Genomic DNA, 19,898 nt, shown 5'->3' on the forward strand with positions numbered 1-19,898 from the left:
GCCCTGTAACCACTAAGGGCATTGAATTCACAATTAAAATCTCCCAAGAAAAAAATTTCCAGGCCCAGAGAGTTTGACTGGAAACTATTTCAAATATTTAAAGAATAATTAGCACTTTGAAAAGGAATGAAATGGGAAGAATCACTTTACCCAATTTTAAGACTTATTTCAGAGCTATAGTAATCAAAAATATGTGATATTGGCAGGGGGATAGACACAAAGATTAATGGAAGAGAATAAAAAAACCCAGAAGTAGCCCCACACAAGTATGGCCCACTGATTTTTGACAACGGCACCAAAGCAATTCAATGAGGGAAGGATAGTCTTTTCAACAAATGGTGCTAGAGCAACTGGATGCTCACAGACCAAAAACAAAAACAAAACAAACAAGCAAAAATCAAAACCAAGAAACCTCAATCTAAACCTTTGACCTTATACACAAATTAACTCAAATTGGATCATTGATATAAATGTAATGGATTAAGTATAAAACTTTAAGAAGAAACATAAGAGAACATCTTTGAGACCTAAACCTTGGTGAAGAGTTCTTGGACATAACACCAAAAATATAATGCATAAAAGAAAGAATAGATAAACTATGAAAATGAAAAACTTTTGCTCTGCAAAAGGCCCTATTAAGACCAGCTCCAGAATGGGAGAAAACATTTGCCAACCACCTATCAGACAAATAACTCATGTCTAGAATATATATACAATCCTCAAAATTCAACAGTAAAAAACAAAAAACAAAAAACAAAAATGAATTCAGTTAAAAATAGGCAAAGGGCTTGAAGAGACATTTCATGGAAGAGGATTTTTCAAATGGCAAATGAGCACAAGAAAATGTATTCAATGTCACTAGCTACAAGGCAAAGGCAAATTAAGACCACGATAAGATATTATCACATACATATCACAATAGTTAAAATGGAAAAAATAGTGGCAATGCCAAATTCTGACAAGGATGTGGAAAATCTAGGTATCTCATACTTTGTTATCTAGTTTTGGGGAATGTAACATGGCATAGCCACTCTGAAAAGAGTATAGCAGTCTCTTAAAAAACCAAGCACACGCCATATGTGTTAGTGAGGGTTCTCCAGGAAAAACAGCCAACACGATACATAGTGCTGGCCTGGGCCACCGAGATGTTTTAGCAGTCACCCTCCAACCCTGCCCCAAGTGATTCCATGTGCAGCTAAGATTAAGAACCACTGCCCAGGGGAGACTTGGATTTTGTATGCAAAACAATTACTCCATGTGATCCTACAATTTAGGGACATTTGAAAGATATCTTTGCCTCTACCATCTGACGTACCACCCACACTCAGCACTTGGCCAGCTCTGGGAACTCCTTGCATTCTTCTGGCTTTGAGAGAACTTGTTGAGTGTAAGGTATGAGTCCTGCTGAAATCTGGGCCTTTCCCACTTCTTGGTTGAAGATTTTGTCTGAGCTGGCCTCACGTTGGCTCAAGTCTTCAAAATTATTAATATATTTTGTGCCTCAGCTGCCTCAGATGTAAAACGAGAAAGACACTCATCTTGCAGAGTTGAGTGCTTCAGATGTGATGTTGGTCAGTGATTGCCATTTTGTAGGAGCTTAACAAATGGTAGCCATTATTTTGAAAAAAAAAAGGAAATCATTGAAATCATCAGCAGCAAAGTTAAAAGACAGAATTGTGACTCCTGTTTAGTTCACATATGTCTCTGGGAAGGAGGAAAGTTTCTATGCTGGGGCATAGAAAACAAGGGGCTGTACCTCAGTGGTCCCAAACTGTCCTTATCAGGTTGGCCTTCTTGATAGTTTCAGTTTCAAGGTGGTAGAGAAATTTGCTGTGGGCCACTGCCTTCTATTGAAGTAATATTGTCACTTCTGAGGAAAGAATACTTGGACTTGCCATAGGAGAAGTCAAGGAGTGCACTTGGATTTCAATTCAGTGGGGAAAAAGCTGACCCCTGTGTGAGCACTGAGAAAGAAAAGAAACTTTTAATGTGAGGAATACAAACCCCTTTAATTTATCCAGCCCGGAAAGGCACTGGAGTAAAAAGCCATCACATCTCAGTCCCTGCTTGAGCTAAGTAATTACCTCTTGAAGCCACTTGCTGTGGTTCTAGACTAACTGATGTCAAGTAGCTATAAAATGTCATATACCATAATCATGGATGCCACAACTCATATCCTCTAGTTCAGGGGTCCTCAACCTCTGGGACACAGACCAGTTAGGGACCAGGCTGCACAGCAGGAGGTAAGTGGTGGGCAGGCAAGCGAACAAAACTTTATCTGTATTGATAGCTGCTACCCATTGCTAGTATTACCACCTGAGATCCTCCTCCTGTCAGATCAGCAGCAGCATTAGACTATCATAGGACTGTGAACCCTATTGTGAACTGTGCATGCGAGGGACCTAGGTTGCATGCTCCTTACGAAAATCTAATGCCTGATGATCTGTCACTGTCTCCCATCACCTCCAGATGGGACCATCTAGTTGCAGGAAAACAAGCTCAGGGCTCCTACTGATTCTACATTATGGTGAGTCATGTATTTCATTATATATTACAATGTAATAATAATAGAAATAAAGCACACAATAAATGTGACGCACTGGCTTCATCCCCAAAACCATCTCCTCTACTCCTCCCAGGTCTGTGGAAAAATTGTCTTCCATGAAACTGGTCCCGGGTGCCAAAAAGTTTGGGGACCACTGCTGTAGTTCAACAACATAAAGCCAATCACTAATCAATGTTATTTCTGCAAACCGATGAGAATTCGTGTCAAATAACTTTGTATCAGTCCACTCCTTGCTCGCTTTTTGTCTTTAAAAACCTGCCTGTATGGATGCAGCTGGAGGCAATTATTCTAAGTGAATTAACACAGGAACAGAATACCAAATACCGCACATTCTCACTTATAAGTGAGAGCTAAACATTGGGCACACAGGGACATAAAGCTGGGAACAACAGACACTGGGGACTATTAGAGTGGTGAGAGAAAGAAAGGGGCAAAGATTGAAAAACCACCTATTGGGTACTATGGTCACTACCCGGGTGATGGGATCAGTTGAACCCCAAACTTCAGCATCATGCAATATAGCCATGTAACAAACATGCACATGTAACCCCCTGAATCTAAAACAAAAGTTGAAGTTATTTTTTTAAAACCCTGCTTGCAACAAAGGCTGGATGGAGCACTCCCCAAAGCAACTTGGAAGTGTGTCCTGAGCAGCTGGCCTCATGTTGGCTCAAGTAAAGTCTTCAAAATTATGAATACATTTTGTGCCTCATCTTCTTCCTTTGAGGTCAGCATTTTTGGTGTGATGAGAAGGATTCAGAATAACCCCCTTGGCTCTACCATCTGACTTACCTCCCAGACTCAGCGCCTGGCCAGCTCTGGGAACCTCTTGTATTCTGACTTTGAGAGAAATTGTTGAATGTGAGGTATGAGTCCTGCTGAGATCTGGGCCTTTCCCATTTTTTGGTTGAAGGTCTAGATTTTGCCTGAGCTACGTTTTCCAATCCTCCCTTACTAGAATGGAAGTTTTCCATCTGTGCCTAATGGGCAGGAGATTTGGGTTCCAGAAAAGAAAAAGGGTAGGGGGAACAGCGTTTTTTCACCTCTGCCTTGGGGCAGATCTGGGATTGGCCGTTTGACATTGGTGGTTTTGCTTTACATAGCACGCTTTTTAAATTGCAGCTACTTCCTATTGTTTGAAATTCAGACTTGGATGTTTTATCTGTGACCAATTCCTATTGGTTCTAAACTGAAAAGTGCATGAGAGTGAGTTTTCTTGCTATGAAGAAGGGGTAATTGCTCACTTTGACCAATTCGAGTGCTCTAGGTGACTGGAGACTTTGCAGAGGTGTCAAAGACTGTTGTCTAGAACATAAAGGAGCCTCGTAGGGCATTCCTCACTACAAGAACATTTTTAAGGGACTCTATCATCTGCATGCGCATAAAATATGGTACTGATCGCTCATACCTTTAGCACTCTGGTGCCACCTGGTGGTTAGAGGTATTCTGAGACCCGTAAGAGAGCAACTCATGACTTTTGGGTGACACCCAGAGGAGTGGTGCTCATAAGCACCACACTTCCACCCAAACACATCCCGGGCCTCGGTCATTTTTGAGAAGTTCCTTTATTATGGGAAATCAACCTTCAAAATCTGAACGCTCTTTTAAGGGACAACCACTGTTAGAAACACCATCCGGTTTTATGTACAACACTTATGAGACATCCTCTTATAAATATCTAGGAAAATGGACCCATATAGCCCTGGATGATCATCAACAACAATGGCCAAAATGTGGGTCTTTTGAAATGCCCCAAATGATTCATTTCTGTGCACAATAGAGAAAAAAGCTGGTTTTAGAACATGAAATAGGGTAATTACTTCCAATGTCACCTAGGTTTTTTAAAGATAAATTCTGAGAAAATTGCCTCAATCCAGGAGGTAAACAAGAAGATCCTAAATCTATTTCTGAATTTAAAAAGACTTTGAAGGCCTCCTCCCTTCCACTTCCAGCTGTTTCTCCTCATCCTACCCCTGCACCTTTATATCCTCTCTTATCTCAAGTCCCCTGTGCTGACCTTCCTTCCCTCCCACTACCTCCTCAGGAAATTCCCTAGAACTTGAACCCCCTCCCTGAAACCCCATTTTGGCAGCCCCTTTGCAGGTAAAACCACAGCAAGAGGTGAGACCACTATTATGTATACCCCTTGGACGAAAACTGAACTGAAGAATATTATAAAAGACTTCCCTGACCTACTCCGAGATCCCATAAGGTGTGCAGAACAATCTGCTTTCATTGTCCAGACTTATGAGCCCAGATATCCTGATCTTTATCAATTAGTTCACATGCTGGTGTGAGAAGGCAGGGCCACTGAATGGCTGAAAAAGGCAATCTGGGAAAATCCCTTAGAGGATTTGGAAAAACAAACGGAAGCTGACCATGAGAGGATCCACACTTTAGCCAAGTCTCTCCGTGATGCCATTTCCTGGGTCTTTCCTCAAAAGTAGACTGGAAGATAATTCAACAGTGTACTCAAAGGCCAGATGAATTTGTGCTTAATTATTTTGAACAATTTTTAAAAAAAACCTTTTAACAATATTCTGGAATGGGATGCCTGATGCTAGCCTCCAAGATCACCTATGACTGTGCCACTGCACTCTGGCCTGGGTAACAGAGCAAGTCCCTGTCTAAAAAAAAAAAAAAAAAAAGCTAACAAGTCTCTGACCTCTTGGAAGCAGTCCCCAGCTGAAATCTCATAAAAATATAAAAATTCCTGACCATGCCAAATTATATACTCCAGAGAGCAAAGGCAATCATTTCACTGACAATGCCGTTAAGAATGCAGTCCTGAAGGTTACATCAGACACTAGATACCCTGAAATGTCCTTACAGACTTATTGCCCATTTAAAACTTTGACCAGGCATGGTGGCTCACGTCTGTAATCCCAGCTACTTGGGAGGCTGAGGCATGAGAATCTCCTGAATGGAGGTTGCAGTGAGCTGAGATTGCACCACTGCACTCCAGCCTGAGTGACAAAGTGAGACCCTGTCTCAAAAACAAAAACAACAAAAAACACCAGTCCCCTGTCAAACAAAAAAACATACAAACAAAAACTTTATTAGAAGCAGCACAAACAGGAGCTCGCAAGAAGGAAATCGACGTCGGGAAAGATAAAGGAACCAAGTTTTCCCCAGAAACAGGCTTATGATATGGACTTAATGATAGACCAATCTTTCCCTTAGGGCTTCAGTTATCCTTTAAATGATGTGTTTATGAGCTGACTCATTGGAATCCAGAAGAAATGACAGCTTGGGGAAAGCAATATTATTGGAAACCATCCCCTCTTGTTTATTTTTGCTGTATGGTTTGTACCAAACATAATCCTGGAAAACTCTTTCATAGGTTACAGGGACATTTTCCTTTACCTTTAGGACCTTTAGGACCCTTCGATATATGGCAATTGGACTTTATCCAACTGCCCCTATCTCAGAGTTATAGATACGTTCTGGTGCTAATTTGTGTGTTTTCTCATTGGGATGGAACCTGCCCATGCCAATAAGCCATGGTCCAAGAAGTAAGAAAATTGTTATTAGAAAAGATAATTCTAATTTCCTTCCTTCATGGGGAGTTTCATCTGAGCTCCAGAACGGCCAAAGAACACATTTTACTGGTCAAGTAATTCAATCCATTTGCAACATTTGGCCTATATTCCAATATTTCCATTGTCCTTTTAACCCCCAATCCTCTGGACTGGTGAAACATACCAATGGTGTAATAAAAACTCAATTAGCCAAACTAATTGAAGTTTTTAACCTCTCCTGGCCAAAGGCTGTCTCATTAGTTCTGCTCAACCTGTGATCCACATCATTTGGAAAACACCAGCTCTCTCTCTTCCAAATAATAATAGGAAGGGCCAAGTGACTAGATGAAGGAACTTATGAACTTGCATTTTTTAAAGGTGATATCCTCCATTACTGCCATGGTCTCAGAATACTCAAAATTAATCAAGAGTTCCTTCTGCAGAGAGCTCTGGGGAGATGAAATCATCAAAAATCATGGCCTATAACTGGAGATTTTGTTTTTCTTTTTCAAGGTCTCTGATGTCTAATATTTCACAGGCCAGTGAAGCAGTTTTGGCATTCCAAGCGTTTTTGCCCTTTGTGAATTTCCCACTAGAGTGATTTGCAACTATTCCTTTTCTTTTCTTTTTAAAAAATAAGTGTCTAAGAGCATGGAATGTTAAAGGGCAATGTGTCTTAGGATATTTCGTTACCCTTCTCTATGTACAGCTCTGAAGAAACTCAGCACTGGACTAGTTCCCTCATACTTTTCTCTAGGCATGACTGCAGATCTACTTTAGATGGCGATTCTATTTAGAGAAAACGTGCTGATTATCTGGCTAGCCATCAAGAAGATAGCTCCATGGCATTTTTTTTTTTTGAGAATACTTTTGCCTTTGTTGGCTGTAACTTCCCATGAACATATGATCTAAAATCTTTCTAAAACCCTAGGAAACATTGCTGATGAAACTGCTCTCTCCATCACAGCTCAACAAAAAGCTACGGATTTACTGACTAAGGTTGTGCTAAATAATCACATTGCTTTAGATTCTACATTAGCTAAGCAAGGAGGTGGATATGTGGTGGCAAATACCTCTTGTTGTGTATACATAAGTATTTCCCATGAAGCAGAAACTCACCTAGGAAAAATAGGAGAAGAAGCTACTTGGCTACAGTCTCCAAAGAAAAGCTGGGATTTAATTTTCTTCATGATGTTTTTAGTTGACTCTTAACAGACTAGATTTCTTTTTCATTCTGGCATAAAAATTCTCTTTTTGATTATAATCCTATGTGCATTATATATTTCTATTGTTCAAATTAATGCTAGATATCTTTCATTGTTTTATTTCTTCCGAGAAAAAGAAAATCATAGTATTCCAGAGACTGGTGATGATGGAGCAAGTGACGGCAGCTATGTAAGTCAATACTTTGACTGAGGACTCACTTTTGCCATTCCTTAATGTCATCCTGATTCAGCTTTTTGGTGCTCTTAAAATTTCTCCCTGAGATGTCTCCACTCCCCCATGTGGGACATGACTACCCAGGAATGAGCCTTCCCAGTGACCGGGGACAAGCTGACACTCAGATTTGTATCATCAGTGCTTTTGAGGAGAAAAATTTGTGATCAAAAGGAAGGAAATGAGAGCAAAAAGAAACTATTAATCATAGGAATGTGAGCCCTTTTAAATTATCAGTCCCAGAAAGGCATTGGAATGAAAAGCCATCACATCTCATGCCTCCCTTGAGCTAAGTAATTACTCTGGAAGCCACTTGCTATGTGGACTCTAGACTAACTGATGCTAAGTAGCTGTAAAATGCCATGCACCGGATGCCATAACTCATATCCTCCAGCTCAACAATGTAAAGCCAATCCCTAATCAATGTTATTTCTGTAAACCAATGAGAATTCCTGCCAACTTTTTATCAGCTCACTCCTTGCCTTCTTTGTATCTTTAAAAACCCACTTGTACGGATGCAGCTGGAGGCCATTATCCTAGGCAAACTAATGCAGGAACAGAAAACCAAATACTGAATGTACTCACTTATAAGTGAGAGCTAAACACTGGGCACACAAAGACATAAAGATGGAAACAACAGACACTGGGGGCTACTAGAGGGCGGAAGAAAGGAGTGGGGTGAGAATTGAACAAGTATCTTATTGGGTACTATGCTCACCACCTGGGTGATGGCATCAGTCGTACCCTGAACCTCAGCAACATGCAATATACCTGTGTAACAAGTGTGCACATGTACCTCCCGTAGCTAAAATAAAAGTTGAAATTATTTTTTTAAAAAAGCCTGAATGCAACAAAAGCCCGATGGAGTACTCCCCAAGGCAACTTGGAAGGGTGTGCCGGGCAGCTGGCCTCACATTGGCTCAAGTAAAGTCTTTAAAATTCTATTTTGTGCTCAGCTTCTTCATTTTAGGTTGACAGCACTCGCAGAAAACCTTGCCCCTCTAAAGAAGTTCTTGTAATCATGATAGCTAACACATGGAGCAGCCTATGTCTGCTCTAAGCATTTGACATATATTATTTTGAAAAAAAAAAAAAAGTTTCCATCACCACAAACACAACTCATCACACTGCAAACACAAGAGGCAGGTACTAATGTGATCTACATCTATACAGACCAGGGAACTGAGGCACAAGGAGGCAAGTAACTTGGCCAAAGTCATGTTGCCAGGGAGCAGCAAAGCTGGCTCCAGTCTTTATTCCTAACCAGCCTCTTGACTGCCTCTGATGCTTTTGATCTTATCATGACAATTGTTCTGCAGCCTGTATTGTGGTTCAAGTATTTTTTTCTCCATTTTAAACACTTTGAGTTTGCGCTCCATCCTGTCTGCCCCTCCCCTTCACAGCAAATTTCTTGAAAGCATAGACCACATTCACTCTCCTTCCAGCAGCAAGCCTGCCATCAGTTTTCACTCCCAAGGTCAGGAGTCTGGCCTTGGCCTGGCTCACTGATCTGCCCGTGCACTGTCCCCCAATACTCCCACTCACTTCCATGTCCCAATAATCATGCATAATGCTGGCACCCCCAGCTCCATACATTCAGTCCAAACCTCCCTCTTGAGCTACAGATCTACAGTGGTCAACCTTGGTGTAAGACTTCCTTACTTAGTGTGGTCTTTGGTGTGACAGCATCATCTGGGAACTTGTTAGAAATGCAGTTCTGGGCCTAACCCCAGACCTGCTGAATCAGACTCTGCATTTTGGTAGGACACTCCTCTGACCTAGCAGATTCTTGGGCACAACAGAGTCTGAGCAGTGTGATGTCTTGTGACGTAGCAGTTGCTGTAATGCTCTCCCATGGCTCTACCTGCTGATGCACCCATGCCTTAGGTGCTAAGAGTCCTGGCTGCTAACTTTTCACACCTGCACCCTTCTCTGGAGGATGGCCCTTAGCTCAAGCTTGTCTGCACATTCCAGTCACCTGGGGATATAGTAAAATGTCCAAAGCCAGGCCACACCACAGGCCAACTGAATCACAGTCTCTGAGGGTGGGATCCAACATCAGCATTTCTGAAGCCCAAGAGTTGCCCTTAGACAGACATGTTTGGGACTCACTACCATAGCTGATGGGGCGCTGTCATGCTTAGAGGTTCTGGAGCTTTCTCATACTCCTCCAAGCTGCCTGTGACTAGCAGCTGACTGATGCTGGGCCATAGAAGCTCAGCCATCTGTCGTAGCAAGGGACGCCTCTGCAGTGCCTTACCTTACTCCAGCCCTGGGCGTGGCCAGGCTGAGGCCAGACTTCTGCCCACCCTGTCCTCTGATTTATCCTGCTTCCCTCACTCCTACACATTTCTCCTGAGAGCCCTTCTCCATGCCTTACTTTGCACAAGAATCTCCTTCTTAGGCTCTGCTTTCAGAAATCCAACCCAAGACAAGGATAGCACCACCCAAGACTCAACTAACCCCAAATTGAACTCAAATCTTTCCCCCGTGCCTTCTCTTCCTCCTGTGCCACTCCCCTTCTCATCCTCTGATCTGAAAGTGGCTGACGCTGTTTTCCACACCCTTAGACTCTCTGTCCCCTGTCCTCCCCTACTTTGGATTTCACACATTTGTACCCTGGGCCATGACATGGGGGCTGCTGTCATCCTCCTCCATCCTCCCACACCCGCCCATTCTGCACATGCTGGCCTGGAGGATACAATGTCTTGTCATGTTGCTCCTGCCTGGAGTCCCCAGTGTCTGCCTGGCATGCACAGCAGTGTTTCCTAAAATGGGAATGTATTCTGTACAGTCCTCAAGTCATCTGGGAGAATTTTTAATTGTCCGTTGTCATTTGATAACTTTAAAAATACATTATTTTATGAGCACATTCTTGATGTCTGGACAGTCACATCTGCCCCCTACTTCCAGTGCCCATACTTCAGCTTAAGATATTTTTGGAACCAAATGATCACTCAAAGAAATAGATTTTCATTTTCAAAAGTACTGGTAGGTGAGTCTGGCTTGTATTACTTAGGCATGTCCTAATATCAAAATGACAACAGTTATTATGGACCATACTCATATGACTACTATTACAATAATATTTACAATTTTTGAGTGTTTATCATAGGCACTGCATGGTACGTGCCTTATCTCATTTGATCTTCACACAGCTCTATGAGATAAGTATAGCAAATATCATATTTGTTTCAGTTATCTATTAGTATCTAAAGAACCACTCAAAACTTAGTGGCTTAAAACAATAACAGTGTATGATTTCTCATGATTCTTTGGTCTGGAATTTCAGGTGAGGCTCAGCTAGGTAGTTCTTCTGTTCATTCTTCCTGTGGCTGGGTTCAGCTGGAAGGTTCAGGAAGAATTCAGTCATGTCTAGTGCTTCGGGTTCCTCCATGTGGACTTTTTTTCTTCACGTGGTTTCTCATCATTTGCTTGTCTAGCCTAAGCTTTACAGTCGGCAGCTGGCTTCCCAGAGGCCACCAGCCTCACTTCTGCCACATTGTATTGGTCCAAGTAAATCACAAGGTAACCCTAGATTCAAAGGAAGGGAAGTAAACTCCAGATCTTGATGGGAAGACAGCAGGCATACATGTAGAAGGATGGTAAGAACTGTTGATGGCCACATTCCCATTTAATAGATGTGGAAACTGTGTCTATTTATCCCAGCCAACAAGAGGCAGAGTGAGGACTAGAACCCAGGCTGTTGGGCTCTATAGTCTATGCTTTAAGCTGTAGAGTCATATTCTACTTTCATTGTATCCCCTATGCCTCACTAAGTCTCAGCTATAAAGACAGAACTCTTTTGTGTGATAGTTCACAATCCAAAGGCACTTTTCAGAGAAACTGATGTCATCAAAACCACAGGGTTCAGGAGAGGCCCAATGATCTCGTGGTTTCTTCTCTCACACTCCCTCCTTTCCCCATCACTCTCCCCATCACACTCTAGCTGAACCGACCCCTTTGCACCCCCAAATATGCCTGTGCTTTCCAGTGTTTTGCTCATTTAATCCATTGGTCTCTCATGTATTTTTCTGTTTTGTCCACTAGAGAGAGGTCTTCTCTTCTTAAAGACAATTCCTCCTCCGGCTGCACAACCTAGCAGCCACTGCGCTGTGGAAATGTGGTTGGTCTGAATTGAGATGTGCTTACATACAAACCATATGCCAGATATTGAAGACTTAGTACAATAAAGAGAATGTAAAACATCTTATTAATATGTGCAATCAGTTGATTACATGTTGAAATGATATTTTAGATATATTCAATAAATAAAAGATAATATTAAAATTAATTTCACATTTATTTATTTACTTATTACCAACTCGGTCTTACTCTGTCACCCAGGCTAGAATGCAGTGGCATGATCTGACTCACTGTAGCCTCAAACTCCTGAGCTCTAGCAATCTTCCCACCTCAGCCTCTTGAGTAGCTTGGACTCCAGATGCCCACCATCACACCTGGCTAATTACCTATTTATTTTTAGATTTTAAAAAATGTAGCTACCAAGTTTTTTTTTTTTTTTTTTTTTTGAGACAGAGTCTCACTCTCTTGCCCAGGCTGGAGTGCAATGGCATGATCTCGGCTCACTGCAACATCTGCCTCCGTCTACTGGGTCAAGTGATTCCCCTGCCTTAGCCTCCTGAGTAGCTGGGATTACAGGCGTGTGCCACCATGCCCCGCTAATTTTTGTATCTTTAGTAGAGATGGGGTTTTACCATATTGGTCAGGCTGGTCTCAAACTCCTGACCTCGTGATCTGCCCCCTTCGACCTCCCAAAGTGTTGGGATTACAGACGTGAGTCACTGCACCCAGCCTACCAAAAATTGAAAATTGCATATGTGACTCACTTTATATTTCTACTGGACAACACTGGTGTAGGGGATGCCTCCTTATGGCAAACTCCAAGTAACTCTGAAGAACCCTAAGGCTCCAAGGAACCCAGGCCGAAAACCATTAGCTTGATTTGACTCATGAGGAAACTGAGGCTGGAATTGGCCAACAACTTGTTCATGGCTATCCAAGTGGCAGAATCTTGAGTTCACATGAAAACTCAGATGTTCTATGCCCTGTTTGTTTTTTTCTTTCCTATCCTGGAGGTCCTTGAATACCATAGGAGGATGTAGGCACAAGCCACTCTGCTGGGCCTTTGAGGTCCTTCATCAGAAAGCTTCACCATCTCAAGTCTCTCTTGGCTGGAGACCCTGGAGACAAACAGTGACTGCTCAGCCCTTCTTGCCCTCTTGTCTTAAACTACCCTTTTGACTTGCCCAATCCCAGTCCTGCTCACCGGACCATAGTAACTCTTGCTGGAATAAGTCCAATCTAGTTGGAAGGATGAGAAAACTGAGCCAGCTTGGCCTTGTCACTCGCTGACCCCATGACCACAACACTCAGCTCACTGCTGAGCGCTCACATAGCCCAGGCCTCTCTTGTGCATGGGTGACTGGTATCCACATGGCCAGTGACTCACATGGGAACTGAAAGCTCCCTTCGGTGGGGCAACTTCTCTAAAGTAGCCCCATGAATCAGTAGTGTGGGGTGCTGGAAAGCAAGGGCTGACCCTGACTTGCAGTCAGTCAGGGACCCTAAGCAGAAGCCCCTGCCTCACAGGCTTCCCTCACAGCCCGGAGGAGTTGCAGCACTGTGGGCCAGCCGTAGTTCCATGTATAGCATGAGTGGAGGCCCAAGATGCATGTGCATGTATAGGCCTAAGAGGTCTCCATGAATTGTTTCTCTGGGTTGTAGAGAACACAAGCAAGTGGGAACCAAAAATCTCTACCCCCGTCCCTGACTCTGTGTTTCCTGTCGGAGGAGGTGTGTTGGCCCAGGCCCCGAGTGTGCCAGGGTTGCTTGAGCAATCACTGCCCCATGCCTGCAGTCTTATCTCTCCTGAAGCCAAATCAGAGAACTGCAGACTCATGAGGCTATGAGGAAACCCATGTTGTGTGGATCAGCAGTCACAAGGTGAAGGTTCTCTTCCCACTTCTTCCACAGCTGTAGCTGTGTGACTTTGAGCTAGTCACTATATGTCTCTGAGGCTCGATTTCTTATTTATATAATAGGTATATTAATGTTAGTTATACTTTGCTATATAAAAAAATCAATACTTCGTGGCTTAAACAATAAACATTTCTTATACAGTTTCTGTGGGTCAGGAATTTGGGGGTGACTACACAGGGTGGTTTCGGCTTAGGGTCTTTCAGGTACTGAGTTCCTTTGACATGGTACCTGGCTTCCTCCAGAGTGAGCATTCTAGCCTTTGAAGTCAAGTTCTGTCATTTCTGCACTATCCTATTTGTCACAAAAAATCCTATTCAAGGATGGTGCAAACCACTGTGGGCCATCTGAGGCTGGCCAGCACAGTGGAGTTGTTAATGTCTGCCCTGCCCATCTTACAGAACCATCAAGAGGTTTTGTTTGCATACCCACAGCAAGGAAAATCAGCACCCAGAGGATGCATCTGTGAAGAGTCAAGGCAGCATCTGCTAAAAACAGCTGGTAAAGGGGCTTCTGGGGCTGGAGCCCGCAGACATTAGAAGAAGCTCCATGAGGAACATGGGGACAGTCAGTTGTGAAGTTTGGCAGCTCAGAGGTCTTCCTGATGGGAGAGTGGCAAGGTTCCATTGTAGATGAGCATGTGGGATGGGAGAAGTTGCTGTGGTCATTTTTGGAAAATATAATCTCTCATAAAGGACCAGAGTCATCTCCCATATTTGAAGGCCTGTATTGAGTCGTGATTGAATATTTTATTATCTAAATTAAGTAATCTCATTCCAAAGGGTCAAAGACAATTCAGAGTTTGATAGAACCTTGAAGATGCTCTCGTTTAGTCATTGGATTGTAAGATGAAAAACGCTGAGCCCTCAAGTTGAAATGACTTGCCCAGTTTACCTAGCTGGCCAGAGGCAGAGCCTCACGGAGAATCCCAGGCTCCTGCCCTCTTTGCTCCAGCCCGCCCTTGGGGAACTCTGATGGTTGCCTCACTGGAATCACCCCCCTTCTTTCTTCCAACAGGGTGATTTTCTTCAGGTATTCACCCTGCCCAAATGGCTTATGTGCTCCAAGGGAAGCTGACCCTGCCATGTTGCTCTACCTATAGCCAAGGCCAGCATGGCAGGAGCAGCTTGCTGCCAGTCTGCAGCAGTGGAAACCTCCATCCTGAGTCACAAAGTCAATACTGTCAGTGGAAAACAGAGCTGGGGCCACTGGATTAGGTTGGCACAGGCCTGCTCTGCTGAACTTCCCATTTTGTGAATTAACTGTCTCCTTAGTATTCAAGTCACTTTAAGTTCAGTTTTCTGTTACTTGCAGCTGAAAGAATCCTTGAGAAAATATTCCTATTTCTGGGATTAATCCTGACTTTGGGAAGGGGAATTTAAGGAGATTTAGGTCAATACTATAGGTCTATACTTCAGGCATTGACAGTGTGCCCCTGACCTAAGCCTGGTTTCTGAAAACTTGAATTTTCTCTCATTCTCTTGATTCATATCTCTACCTGAGAGGAGCTCCATCCCTCCAGAGCCCATTCTTAGTACTCTCTCACTCACAGTTGCTGCTCAGGGCTGGAGTCCTCTCCACTTCCAAAATTTCACTCTAATGGCTATAGCCTTATAACCCACTGTTGTCTCAGGTGCCTTCTCACCTGCTGCTTATCTTCCTGGATTTCAGAGAATCACTGCTCCTGGAGTCTTCTTTGTTGAGTGCTAAATTCTGCCCCTCTTAGCATATGGCTAGTTGGGCCCAAGTGCTATATGCTCACCTGTTTTTTGTCTATTATTGTCTTAATCTGTTTTATGCTGCTATAACAGAATACCACAGACTGGGTAATTTATAATGAACAGAAATTTATTGGCTCATAATTCTGGAGCCTGGGAAGTCCAAATCAAGTCATCTGGTGAGTGTCTTCTTGCTGTGTCATTGCAAAGCAGGAGGTTTCACATGGCAGAAGGCATCACATGGTGGAAGGGAAAAAAGAGAATTAACCCATTCCCTTGAGCCTGTTTTTCAGAGGCATTAATCAATTTATGTGAGCTGAGCCCCCATTACTAAAGACCTTACTTCAGGCCCTACCTCCCAACACTGTTGCATTGTGGGTTAAATTTTGACATGATTTTTGGAAGAGACAAACATTTAAACCACAGCAGTTATTGAATCATACAGATTCCAGACACCCAGACTTTCCTGCTGGAGTAGACGTCCTCCTTGCACCTGCAACTAGACAGGTGAAGCCTGCCACTCCCACTGTTCCCTTTGTGTCTTTGTGAGGGAATCTTCTTGCAGATCATCCTGGTAGACCTTGGGGGAAAGTGCTTGGTTTGGGGGGTGCAACATCCCATAGCTACCCCTGTAATGTCTAAACCTTCACAGAACAAAGAATCATCATTAATGTTTCACAATGCCCAAGGCTCCTTTGTATGCACTCAAGGTTCATGTTTTATCTTATTTTTCCCCTGCTGTTTGGAGAGTGAGGTCCCATGGGGATTTTGAAAGCAACACACGTTGTTCCTGTCTCCAATAAGTGTTTGAATGAAGTAACAAGTGTGCATAAATAAATATAGTTAGAAAAAGTTAACATCTTCTCACTGAGACATGTGCTTATGTTTGGTTAAGGTCTCTGTTTTCATCCTCATCATCTCTTTGTGGCTCTAAACAGTTCTCTTGCATTTGAAAACATTACCTGCTTGCTAATAAATATTTGTATTTAGGACAGAATTCATTCTGAGACTTGCTCCTGGGGTAACGTGGATTGACATAGCAGGGGAGTGGGTGAGTTTCCACTCTTATCTGATGGTGGCAGCTGATAGTAACCAAAAGGAACTTTGTGGTTGTCCATGACCAAATTGGCTTAGTTCAGTTTCAACACTTGGGCAGTAGGACGTGCACATGCACAAATGAACAGCGAGAATTTGCTAAAGATTTTAATAGAGGGACCCAGGGAAAGCTAACCTCACACATAATGTGTTTCGCAAACCCCTTGAAACCTTCCCTGGTCTATGGCAGTGCCTCCCCCCTTCTTCCCTGGCCTTTTTCCGACAGCACCCAGCTCTGATCCTTGTTCCTCCTTCATACTATGGAAAATCTCTTTCCTTCCACCGAAAATTTGGTAACAACCCAAAGTCCAGGCTGGAAGCTCCCTTTGACTCTTTGAGAAGTGGGTTTCTCAAAGGCCCTTTCTCCTCAAAGAAATCCTCACGCCAGCAGCTACAAAGGTATTTTCTTGATAGTCTTTGCAATTACCTTGAAAATGCTGATCATCGGAAGGGAAACATGATGGTTCAAGGTTCGTGATAGAGAGTGAGGCATCGTAAATTCTGACCTCTCTGCATTTCCTCATGGTAGTTTTGGGGTGTGGTTCAGATGGATGGAGGGCTGTCAGGCTTGGTTTGCTTCCTGGTCTCTCTAGCCTTCTTATTGCAACAACCAAGACCATGCTCATGCTCTTTCCTGCTGGGCTCTAGGGCTGCTCACCTCCATGGAGGTCCTCTCATTGCTCTGGCTCCAATCTTGTGCTCCAGTTCTGGCTGCTAGGCCTTTGCCTCACTTCCTGGGTCTTCTCTGTCTTCCTCATGGAAATCTGCTCATTCCCTAGTCTCTCTAGAATGGGCCCTGCCTTGTACCCAGAATGCTTTTCCCACCTATTTGGGGGCTGGCTTCCTGACTTAGGCTCTAACCCAGTGGTTGTGACCCTAAGACAGGACAGATGATAGATCTTTCTGATGAAAACTCTCTCCCCCACCCCACGCACACTCTGGGCTTACAAGGGCACTTTCTACTTCCCAATTTGGTCTTGTACAATTGGGAGGTTCTTTTTGGTTAATATCAGCAGCCACCATTAGTAATAGGTGTTTAGGGCCAGCTCGTCCTCACAGCCTCACTGCAGGTTACCATGAAAGCAAGTCTCAGACTGAATTATTTCCCCCAAAACAGACATTTATTAGCAAGCAGGCTCACATCAGTCACCTCCTGAGTGTGATAAAATCCAGCATCTCTGTTCTTTAGGAGGCTCCAACAAGATCATGCATGAAAGACAGGTTCAGTTGAGGCAAATATCACCACAGTCTAGTAGCAGGATTGGTGAACCATCTAGTCAGACTCAGGTTGGTCCGCATTCTCCTGAACCAGAAGCTGACACAAAGGTCATGGGTGACATTCCTAAGCGGGGAGGAAGAAAGGCCCACTAGATTCGAATGGCCTGTTTATGTATGTTTGTGGAGTCTCTTGCTGTGGAGTTTCATGCTTCACTGATGAAAACTCATGTCCATGTTCATTATGTTAATGAATAAAACTGCTGGCACTAATCAGAGAAAAAGACAGCTGAAGCACTTGTGGGTGTCTGTCTGGGGTATGGCCTTCTGATGACACTCTAATTACCATCCTGGAGTTGTCTTGATTAGGGCAACTGGCCTCCTCTGGAGTGAAGATTTAAAAGGCTACACCCACACTTAGATTACATTTTCAGTGCCAAAATATTTTTAAGTAAATTGCAGATATCATAGTACCGGGGTACTGCAGCCCCTATATTAATAGTAATGAACACATTTCTTTGGTTTACAATATGTTATTTCATGATTTCAGCTCCTTGCAAAGTAAGCCTCCTAAAGTATTTTAAGCACTCCCAGGCATCTTACACAGACTCACCAATAGTTCCATTTAGCACAGCCCCTGCTTCATCCCTTAACCCCTTCCAGCCCACTTTGCAATGGGCATTCATTGCTTGACTTGCCTACAACAGTCTTCCCATTTTGGGGGACAGCTGCTTTTTCACCAATCCAACCATCCCGGTGGTGTGAGAATGAACATATGATCTGCCTGGGCCAATCACAGTGGCCTCATCCCTTTGGCCAAGCAATTGGCCAGGAATGGGTAAGTGGGCCCACACAGCTAATCACGAGCCTTCTCTGAGATTTTTTTTTCCACCTGGAGCTAGTGAGGATGCTGACTCTCCTCCCTGGCATTGTTGGTTCAGAGCTGCCTGCAGGCATGGCTGTGACTTTGTGGGGACAACTGGACTGAGAGAATGAGTCCAATATGCAGAGAGAATCAGAGACATATGTTGTTATGGACTGAATGTTTGTGTCCCTCACCCCAAATTCATATGTTCAAGTCCTAATCTCCTATGTGATAGTATTTAAAGGGTGGGAACTTTGGGAGGTAATTGGGTTTAGATGAGGTCATGATGGGATTAGTGCCCTTAAAAGAAGAGGAAGAGGACACACTGAAACTCTCTCTTCAAGTGTGCACACACAAAGAATTGTCATATGAACACATACTGAGATGCTGGCCATCTGCAAGCCAGGAAGGGGGCCATCACCAGAACCAAATCTGTCTCCACCTTGATCTTGGACTTCCCAGCCTCCAGAGCTGTGAAATAAATGACTATTGTTTATGCCACCCCCTCTATAGTAACTTATCATAGCAACCCAAGCTGACAAAGATGTAGGTGGAGAAAGAGGAAGTTCTGGCAATATTCAAATCTTCAAATCCAGTTGTCCTTGGGTTTAGCTGCACCTCTGCACTCTGTGTGATTTGGTTACACAGCCCACAGATTCCCTTTTTTGCTCAAGCTGGTTTGAGTTGAATTTCTGATGAACTTGTTCACTGTCAACAGCCAGTAGTTGCTTTACAGGAGCTTTCACTCCTCACTGAAACCCTATGCCTGCTATCAAGGACCACAATCACCCACCCTGTCCTTCTGATGCCGCCCAACATGTCTGAATCCTGACCTGAGGATCATCTGGGCCAAAATGGAAACCCTCAGTGTTCCAGTACGGTCTGCTTGTGGCCAGCTCACCTGGCAGATGCCCACTCCCAGGGTTAGGAGAATGTCCACAGTTCTGGACTTGCCCACAACTGGTTAATGCATACCACAGATCAGTTAAGGCCTATTAAGTGATTTTGACTTTCTATTCTCAACACAGTCCCTGGTTTGGACTACAAATTATATTGCCAGCCAAGGTATCACAATGACCATATGTTTCAGGAATCATTTTTGCCTTCTGGGAAGAACTTTCCTAGGACCTGAAGCTGATCCTGTCCACTCAGTGTGGCCAGGTCCTGGGTCCCCAATTTCTCCCCATCCTTAGGCTGCCCACTGTGTACCCTGTAACTGGACTGTGATCTCTGAGTGGCTTCAGGGCAGGTTGTGGGTCCAGCTTCTCTGTGCTCATTGGAGTATCCCTGCCTCACATCTCATCTGCTGACGTATGATGCGGCTGACTCATCCCAAACTTGTGGCCTGGGCAAGTATGACCCTCTCAATTCCTATCTGCACTTTCCACACAGAGGAAGCCAGACAGCATTGTGTATTGATGGTTTGTTTCCATCTCACTAATCAAGAGACTGAACACAACAAATTCTTTTTTTTCCCTCTC

This window comes from Macaca nemestrina, chromosome 2, assembly GCF_043159975.1.
Source record: "Macaca nemestrina isolate mMacNem1 chromosome 2, mMacNem.hap1, whole genome shotgun sequence".
NCBI lineage: Eukaryota > Metazoa > Chordata > Mammalia > Primates > Cercopithecidae > Macaca > Macaca nemestrina.